Source organism: Capsicum annuum, chromosome 8 (assembly GCF_002878395.1).
Source record: "Capsicum annuum cultivar UCD-10X-F1 chromosome 8, UCD10Xv1.1, whole genome shotgun sequence".
Classification (NCBI taxonomy): Eukaryota; Viridiplantae; Streptophyta; class Magnoliopsida; order Solanales; family Solanaceae; genus Capsicum; species Capsicum annuum.
The window spans coordinates 166,437,073-166,447,563 of record NC_061118.1 but is presented as its reverse complement, the minus strand read 5'-3'; the positions used below and the strand labels follow the sequence as shown (position 1 = coordinate 166,447,563).

At 32.3% G+C, this 10,491-nt stretch overlaps 1 long non-coding RNA gene across 1 annotated transcript; it reads right to left on the bottom strand.

The window, feature by feature from the left end:
• Positions 1-2,687: 2,687 nt before the first annotated feature.
• On the bottom strand, positions 2,688-9,437 carry LOC107840264. The gene is made up of 3 exons (XR_001665217.2): positions 8,784-9,437; positions 4,636-4,678; positions 2,688-3,266 (listed from the first exon to the last, which is right to left on the bottom strand). It is a non-coding gene; the product is annotated as an uncharacterized LOC107840264 (long non-coding RNA).
• Between the last annotated feature and the right edge of the window lie 1,054 nt (positions 9,438-10,491).

Here is a 10,491-nt window from a genome sequence, read left to right as displayed (position 1 = left end):
ATTATGTGTATGGAAAGGCTATCTAGAGCTCTCAATGATCAAGTGAATGTTGGTTTGTGGTCTCCCGTCAAGCTTTCTCCGAGGGGTCCCCCAATATCTCATCTCCTTTTCGCGGATGATATCATTCTTTGTAGTAAGATTAAAGACCACACCTGCAGTAATATAGTTCAAACTATTTCGGTCTTTGGAAGGGCTTTGGGCCAGAGAATTAACTTTGCCAAAACCAGGCTATTCTTCTCGGCTAATACGCCATCTATTACTAAGTATCAGGCTTGTTCTTCTTTGGGAATAGCTGAAGGGACCAAGCTAGGTAAATATTTGGGCTTTCCTATCTTTACCTCTAGGCCTGTCAAGGAAGACTACCAATTCCTACTGGATAATTTCAAACGACGGTTAGCGGGTTGGAAAGCAAAATTCCTTACCCTGCAGGCCGTATCACTCTTATTAAGTCCGTGCTTAATGCTTTGCCTAATCACTTAAGGCAAATCGTCAAGAAAATGGAGAAGAATGAAAAAGATTTTCTTTGGGGCACCACTGACTCTAGAAATAAGCTTAATCTAGTGAAGTGGTCGACTATAACAAAACCCATAGAAAAGGGGGGCTTAGGCATTCAAAGCTTCAACTGCATGGAGACTTTTTCATGCACAGAGCTCAATTTGGGCGTCTGTCCTGGGGAATAAATACATAAGATCTCCGGCAAACTCTAGTTCTGCTTCGGCATTATGGAGAAACCTTATGCTTGGATGGCAACACTGCCAGAAAGGAATTATTTGGCAATCTGCCAACGGTAGGTACATTAACTTTTGGAACCAACCATGGATAAAGCCGGGGATCACTCTGCGGTCCATGATTTTCGGGCCACTAACTCACCTAGAGGACGTCAAATGTATCTCCGATTATAGAACAAATAACTCATGAAACCTGTCTAGTCTTCCTTTGGTGCTCCCGCAGCCGATTCTGATCCAAATTCTAGCCGTTCACAGCTTCCCTCTTTTCCCAAACACATACGACCGCATTAAATGGGGACTTACTCCCCATTGCAGGTTTAGTGTTAAGTCATGTTACAATCAGATAATCCTTCAGGATGACAACCTTTCGTCCCAACGGGACTACAGTTGGATATGGAAATTGAACATCACTTCAAAAATTAAATACTTTCTCTGGCTACTCTGGTCAAATAAACTACCTACTTCAGCATACTTGTATCATATCTCTAGTATTCAGTCACCAAATTGTAAGCGTTGCCTGTTGAATGAGCCTGAGACAATTCCCCACCTGCTCAGCACATGCACGGGCCTTGATCAATTCTGGGAAAAGGTAATTGAGAAAACAGGCACGGTGAGCTTTTTAACCCCACCAAATGGTTCTGCTGGCAATCTTATTTCCTGGTTACGTAATAACCTTCGTAAACACACTACAACCGCTCCCATGATACCCCTAGGTACTTTAATTCTTTACTGTCTGTGGGCCATCTGGACCCACCGTAACAAATGTTTGTTCGAAAATCAAATTGGTACACCATCGCCAACTGCTGCCATAAACTTAGCCGCTGAATAATGCTACCTGGCCAGTACCCCAAGAGCTATGGCTACACCTATTACCCTTTATGTTAAATGGAATCCCCCAAACCTAAATAATTTAATGTTAAACACTGATGCTGCTTTGTGTACTAAGTACGGAATCGGCGGGCTAGGGGGAATTTTCCGCAACTCCCACGGAGACTAGATAATGGGCTTCACAGCCTATACTACGGCCCAGGATATAATGCATCTTGAACTTCTATCTTTATTTGTAGGTCTGCACCTTGGCAGCATGCACAGCCTAATTAAAACCTTTAGAAGTTATTGTGGATGCTAAGCAACTTACCAACTTGTTATCGGAAACCGATAATTGCACTGATGTTTCTACTCTTGTTTTAAACTGCAGGTACCTGCTCCTTCAACTGGATAGGCCAGTTATCAGCTACGTCTACAGAGAGCAGAACAGGCTAGCTGATGGCCTGGCGAAAAAAGCTACTGCTATTGCACTACCATCCACTCTACGTACTAGTACTCCACTAACGGCTACTATTTCTACTTTTTGGACACCTCCTTCGGATCTGCTACACCTTCTGGAAGCTGACAAGGGAGGCAGTTTTGCTACTAGATGCGTTAAAACCACGACTGTTTTACCGCCTAGTTCCTATGTAAATATTCCTACTGCTTTGCTTTCTCGTGGATGGTCTGTAAATAACGCACTACGTGCAGATACTATGGTAGCTACACTACCGAACATCTCTCTGTAGACTTTTTTTGTTATGATGCTAATATAGTACTATCCTTACTACCAAAAAAAAAATTAAAAAAATTAAATGATTAGTAAAAACTCTTGTGGGTGTTGCATTTCATGTGTTTCGATTTATGTATTTTAGTATCTATTAAAAAAGAAAAGGAATATTGATCTTTCTAAGCAGTAAGATTTTCATTCCAAAACGTTGATTTCATCTAGTCCTAATTAATAATTAATACCCCTTAGAGGAATGACATAGCAGGTTTAATACCACTAGATATGAGGAATACTTTTTTATGGTATACCCCTTGATTTCATACATCAAAATTCAAAAGTTTCTCTGCAAAAACACGTAAAATGAATCGAAGACTACTATTTTATTTTTCTTAACTAAAAACCCTAATTCACAATTTTCAAAATGACCAACATAGATTTGTAAATTGAGCACATATTAATACATAAGAATTAAATCAATTTCTAAATACCAATAAAAAGACAGCCCAGTGCATAAAGAGATAATTTCTTGAATCATGAACAGACTTCTGAATTGATCAGATGAAACGTGAGCAGACACATTGTTAATCTTATTTTTCTCCGGAACATGACAAATGAAGGTAAAAAGTCCAGGCTTCTTAGGACAACACACACTAATATGTGCCTCTTTTCCACAAACATTTAGCACAACATTATCTGAACTCCATGTCACAAAATCAGTTGGAACATTAATGTTCAAAAGGGGAATGACATTCACATTGTTGTTGTTGGTTGGTGTTATAGCAGCTGAGTTACTAGCAGATCCTTTGTCAGCCAAAAATTGTTCCCAGTTAGCTAGTGCCAACACTTAACTTCTGTGGAGTCATTATGGGACTATTCATCGTGGACAGCCTTGCTATCCCACGTTGAATCCTTGAAAGTTTTTGTTCTTTAAGATTGTCAACAGTGTTCTGCAGTATTTTTATATATCTCATCGATTCATCAACAATTGAGGATTTGTCAGCCTGCGTATATACACACACAAAAAAAAAAAAAAAAGAGAAGAAATTACCGGCATATACATACAAAAAAAAAATGAATTCAATTTCTACATACTGGTGATATAAATTGATTTTGGGTTTACTAATATATACTGACAATAGTGTAAGAAATCTACACTATCAGGTTATTTGCAAGTTATGAATCTCAAAGCGAAGGTCGAATAGAAAGGTTGAATTTGGCAAAACTATGATATATGACTTTGATTTCGAGCCATATATATATATATATATATATATATATATATATTGTCCAAAAGATATTCATTTGATAATATACAAATTACTCAAAAAGACTAGATTTTTGAATCCACAATTTTCAAATCATGTGTTGCATCTAATCAATTTTTCCCTCTTATAAAAGTTATTGTACACGCTATTTAGTGATCTTAAAAGTTTAAAATATATAATTTCTTGTCAAGTTAAAACTCAAGAATAATTTCATTTAACTCTATATACATAGAAAAGCGTAATTAGTAGCAATTAATATGAAAAATAAGCAAGTTATCGCTAATAACAAGTTAAAATACGCAACTAGTATATATAAAGATTCTTTATACAGTTAACAAGTTGAATTAATATAAAAATTAACACATACAAAGATCTTATTATTATTATCCGGATTAAGAAAGTGTAGATATTTTAAATGGAAATCAGAATATGTTGAAAACTTCTTTCTTATGCATTTAATCGAAGGGGAAAGATTTTTTTTTTTTATAAAAGTGTGGAATCTTATATAGCTACTAGTTTAGGTATAATATAGTTAATTAACAATAAATGAATATCAAAAGAATAAATTATTGTGTGTACATTATATTATTAAGAAAAAAATGTACATGAAGAAGAACATGATAATTCACCATACATTTTCTAATGTCTCTTTTAATTATTATAGACATGTGAAATATATTATAATATACTTTAATCTTGTAATTTTAAATATGTTGTATGAAAATTTAGAAATAGAGTATTTAAAAGAGATATGAATTTATTGTTTCATCTATTCCTATTTTTTCACATATTATATTTTTGATATTTTTTTCAAGTTCACCCAATAAAGATATAGTTCTTGATCATAATATAAGTTACTATTACCTTATTGTATTACGATTTGATTTCTTGACAACCTTAGATTTGAACAATAAGTTCCAAGTCACCTTTAATAGAGAGCGGTTAACCTCTAATATGAAACTTTTTTATGTGAATTCGGATTCAGTCGAGCTCCAATGCAGATACTGAACACTTCAAATTGTAATGTAAATAAATAAATAAATAAGAGAAGATATATATATATATACAAATTTACATCAAACTAAGAAAAAATTCTCAAGTTTACCTCAAATCAATAGGAGCAATTCTCGAAATTGGCCTCTTTACACCTACAATCAGTGATTAAAAAAATTTAATGATAAGCCAAACAACTAATAAATAAAAATCAAATCTCCTAAAATCCTGATCCCATGAATAATCCTCAGAACATAGTACACGTAGTTTTTTTTAACTATAGGCATAAATAAAAAAAATCTTTAATTAATTAATAAGACAACTAATTATTATGAATTCAGAGTGACCTATCAATTTTTTGTAACGAAATGCGACGATCTAAATAATTTATTCAAAATTATAAATAAGTCAATTTCATTACTAATTATCATGAATTCCGAATGACCAATCAATTTCTCGTGACAAAATGTGATGATCTAAATAATCTGTCCAAAATTGTAAATAATTCAATTTCAAATCACTAATTGTATATGAAATACTATAAACAAAACTCACAAAGAAATTTCTCAATTTATAATTGTTTATCAAAAATACATCATTTATTATTGTAAAATTCAAAACTAATCTAAAATTTTAGAAAACATACCTATGGACAAATTCACTTCAAGAAACTAAAATTTTGATAAAGAATATGAATGATATATTTACGGTGAAAAACATAAGAGAAAGTAATAAGACACACATTAAGATCTACTATAAAAGAAAATTCGTAAAAAAAGAAAACTTAGAAATACAGAAGCAATGTTAACGATAAAGTTCATGAATGAGATTGTCCACTAATATTTTTTATATATACAGAAGACCCTAAATCAAAAAGGAATTAAAAAAGTAAACATTGTCTAAACCAAAAAGGAATTAAAAAAGTAAAAATTATAAATTTCAACACCTAAAAAAAGAGCTAAAACGTGAAAAAAAGATTAAAGAAAAATACAAATAGACTCCTACTTAGAAAAAACATTACCTAAATCACAAAAAAAAAAAGAAAGTTTAAAATGACAAATATAAATAAAAGCCATTATTTATGGAAGTGGCACCTCTACTTAAAAATTTAGCACGGACAAAATATTTTTTAAGAAAACAACGAAAAACTATACTAATAGCAAAAAGAGAACCCGAATATCTATTTTAGATCACCTGACTTTAAAAAAAAAATTAATAATCAAAATTTAGTATATTTATTTTATTAGGATTCCATATATATTTTGTTGGTTCTTTCTTTTCACATATTTCAGAAGTCCTTAATCTCTATCCCATATATTTTAGGAGTGTTTAATTTCTATCATATATTTGTAGGAATCCTTAATTTGATTAAATAATAATTTTTTTTGTTAAAAAAAAAAAAGGTGAAAAGACAATTTTGTCTATTGAGGAGACTTTTAATGAAGGGTAAAAAGTTCAAATCACTTTTCTAAGGGACTTCACACTTTTAATATATTATAGATTATAGATATAGATTATAGATATAGATGTGCAAAAGAATCGGAAGTTCTATTTTAGTTTTTCTTCTTTTTTTTTTTTTTGGTAAACAAAGTGCATCTTATCATTCCATTTTGGAATTAACATGTACATATATACAAAATAATTGTAAGAATGTGTTTATCACCAAGTGAATTGATTCTGATTGAGTCGAAAATTTATTAAAAATAATCCCTCTATTTCATAAAGGTGGAGATAAGATCTGTGTATATCTTATCCTCCTTGGACTTCACTTGTTATATTAAAAATAAGGAAAAATTTCAAAAGTAGCAATTATAGAGCCTTAATTATAATTTTTATAGCAACAGTTTCAAAATTATGAAAAATAGCAATAAGTATTCTGTATTTGAGTAAAATGTTGCTATATAAATATATATACAAATATAGAATCCGTTCCTAATTTAACTCTAATCAGTTAGAGTTAAACAAGGGAAGAAACTGTTCCTTAATTTACGGTACATTTAATTATACAAATTCCTTAATTCATGGCATTTATTTAATTTTATAAATTTCTTTTCCTTATATGACTCTTTTTTAATATCTTTCATTATTTTACAGTTAGTTTTTTCAAAATTCAAAATCCTTTTTCATGACCAGCCACCCAAAAAATCAGATTGAAGTTGAAGAGCTTCTAAATTCAAAAAAAAAAAAAAAACTGTAATTACAGGTATTGAAAAATGAATTTGATTTGTGTATTTGAATTTCATCAAATTTTGTGTGTAATGTTTGATTAGTGTTTAAATTTTTTTTTTTTTTTTTAAAATCAACAATGCAATTGTATATGGATTTCATCAAATTTAGCAGCCATTGTTTTCAGTGAATTCATATACGAACTAAAATTTGAGTTAGTATATGAACTCAAATTTTTTTCCGTGAATCCATACACTATAATTCAAATTTAAGTTCGTATATGGATTTCATAAAATTTAGCTGTCATTGTTTTCTGCAAATCCATATATTGAGTTCGTATATGAACTAAAATTATTTTCTGCGAATTCATACATTATAATTAAAAATGTGAGTTCGTATATGAATTTCATTAAATTTAGTAGTCATTATTTTTTGCAAAATACTTTTTTTTTTCAACGTATTCGTACAAATTTGAATGTTAGTCGTATTTGTTAAAAAAATTGATTTTAACTGATATGCATTTAGCAGTTTTTTTTTTCCAGATTGTATTTATATATTCGTAATTTTTTCTGATTGTGTTTGACATGAACTTAATGATAACTTATAAGTTTATCTCAATCAGATTATTTGAGTTTAATTATATGTTATTGTTACATTTGTATAATTAATAAAAATCATTGTTTGTTTTGACAGTTGTATATTATTATTATTTTACAAATTTGACAGAATAAAATAGGATGTATTTAATAATTTCACTGTTATACAAAAAATTACATTTCACTGTTATATGTTTTCAGCTATATGTATATATAATATACATATGCAATATGTATATGTTTTCAACTACCATGTTCTTCAACGTGTATAAAATATGTGTGTGTATTGAACTGTCATTCATGAAAAAAACACATATAGTATAATATGTATTAACAATCATGATTTACTCTATAAATGTATAAGATCAACATGTTAACTGAATTTTTATATGTGAAACATAGTTATTATTGTAATGTGTCATATACATTTTCTTACTATATTAAATGAGAGTGTTTGTCTACCATTTAGATCATTCATTTATATGTATTTATTTACATATGCAGGACACATATTTTCTTTGGTATATGGTGTGCTTGATTCAGAAAATGATGTATCTTGAACTTGGTTCTCTGAGAATCTGAAGAAGGCATACAGTGAAAGAAAACACATGTTGTCACACCGCTTTTTAACTCCCAAAAAGAATAGTTTTACAGTTTCGAAAGGGTTTTTATTATTAAAGTGACAAAAGTGAATATTTGTTTTGAAAAGGACTTTTTATATTCAAAACTTAGAGTCGCCACATGGCATAATCCGGTATGCCAAGTCACCTTTTGAAAATTCTTTTCAAAATGATTTGTCTCTTTAAAACTGTTTGCGAACAGAGATTTCGGCTAAGGAATTCTGTTGATCGAGGGGAAGCTGTTAGGCACCCCTCGATCCCGTGGTTCGGCCATGGTCGCTTGGTGGAGCATATTGACTAGTTTGGCATTATGAATGTATAAACCAAATGAAGCACACAAAACAATCAATCAAACAAACAAAACAAAACAATCCAAAATTTAGTGTGCGGTCCAATTATACAGTCCCGAAATAAAAAATACAAAAATATAAACCTACTCTATTCTAGGCTAATCCTGACTACGCTCCATTTCTTTCTCCACCCGATGTTCCGGGCGTTGATTCGGGGTATTCCCCGGCAAATGAATACAATGTCAATTTCATGCGATAAATTAGGAAACATCCAACAAATATTCCAAACATTCCAACAATCCACCAATTCTAAATTTACCTACCCGAGCCTACTGTTTGCCTACCCGGTCGATGACATATAATGTTCAACGTCAACAATGAATCAAAATACCATAGTATTTACTTTTATCAATTTTTGATTCCCGCCCCAAATCCATTCTAAACACCAATAAAGTGTCATTTCAACACACAATCCATAATCACAAAATTAATCACAGAATCGCAACAACAATAATTCATACCATGTTCAATTCAATGCATTGAATAGAATAAATCATGAGATAAAAAGACAAAGAAATAGAATTGGACCTCAATTTGATGATTTTATTTTGAACAACCATGATGGATCGGAACTCACAAAGCCACGGAACCTCGATCCGAATGGAACATCAACATCGACCCTCAACCACAAACTTCCCACATCAAATTTCTATGACCCTTCTTGGTTTTTCGTCTGCCTGAACTGGAAATTGCAAATTAAAAACTGTAAAGGCCAAATCTGTACCGGATTCACCAAAATCGGACTGAAAGTTGTCAAACTCGATCGGATCGGAGTTGGGATTCACGGTATTCACTTCACCGGGGTCCCACAAGCTTGATGATGACGTGAATAGTAGAAAGATGATGCGGCTGGTGCGATGGTGGCGTTTTCCCAACGAAGGCTCACCGAAACCGTCAACCCGTCGTTTTCTCTCTTCTTTCAATCTCTCTCTCATATAAGATTTCTCACTTAGTGTGTGTGGGTGTGTATTTTTCGGAGAGATGCATTTTTCTGGTGAGGGGTGTGTGGGGGTTTATTGTATGTGCTGTGTGTGTATTATCAATGGTGGTGAATAGAGATTTTTTTTTTCAAATGGTAAGGATTTTCTATGCATCCCTCTCCTGTGAAAGGGAATATTGTTATCTATCCCTGTGAGAGTAAATTGTGTAGAAGAATAAAATAATTTCCGTGGGGCCCCTCAAAATTGTTGTTATCTCTTTGTGCTATTGTGTTCTCCCTTTCTTTGTGGGAAAGAAATATGGTGGGATCACATGGGTAGGGTAGTGAGGTAGGGTAGGTGGGGTAGAGGTAGGGTGAGGTTAGTGGTTAGGATAAGGTAGAGGGTGTTGAGATTTAATTGGTTGAGTGGTTAGTTTGTTATTTTTTATATTTTTGTGGGATATAACACACGGGTGAGGGCACACAGTAAGATAAGGGTAAAATAGTAAAAAATATTTTTGGCGAGGGACAAAATTACGTGTCTACATCATGCCCCTCTTTGCATGTAAACACAAAGTGTTTTCATACAAAGAAGTAGACAACGAGACAAAATTTTGACTCGACCATTATTCAAAGAAAAATAAAAGGTAGAAGGACAACCGAGTTGGAGAGTCGAGTGAGGTCCTGTCGAGGTTCCGGTCTGTGGCTCCGTCATTACATCAAAATAAAAATTAAAATTTAAAAACATAAATGAAATTACAAAAATCCTATCTATGCAGCTTCTTTTGGACTCTTGACTTGAGTTTCATCACCCTATTCTTCAGGCGGGCTCCTGATTTGCGATTTTCTTAACTTGTTGTTTGCCTTTCAATTTCTTCATCCTGTTCTCCAGGCGGGCTCCTGACTTGCTATTTTTGATCTGTTGACTTTCATTTTCTTCACTTTGTTACTTGACTTTCAACTTCTTCACCTTGTTGCTTGACTTTCAATTTCTTCACCTTGCCGCTTGACTTTCCATTTATTCGTCCTGTGCTTCGGACGGGCTCCTGAAATCACATCAAAACTAGAAAGAAAATTATCCCAAACAAAATTATTGTAAAGAGAAAATTGTTTGCCAAAAAAGTAAAGTTCCAAAACAGATATAAATTTTTTTTTTGCCCCAGTTTACCATCAGAAGACTTTTGAGAAAGTCAGATCATACCTACTTGCATGTTGCAATAATGAATCAAGACTCTGACCAAGAAATGCATCTCTTGAGGGTAAAATTGAATGAACAAGACTAGGAAGTGCGTCTCCTAAGAATTAAAGTGAGGAATT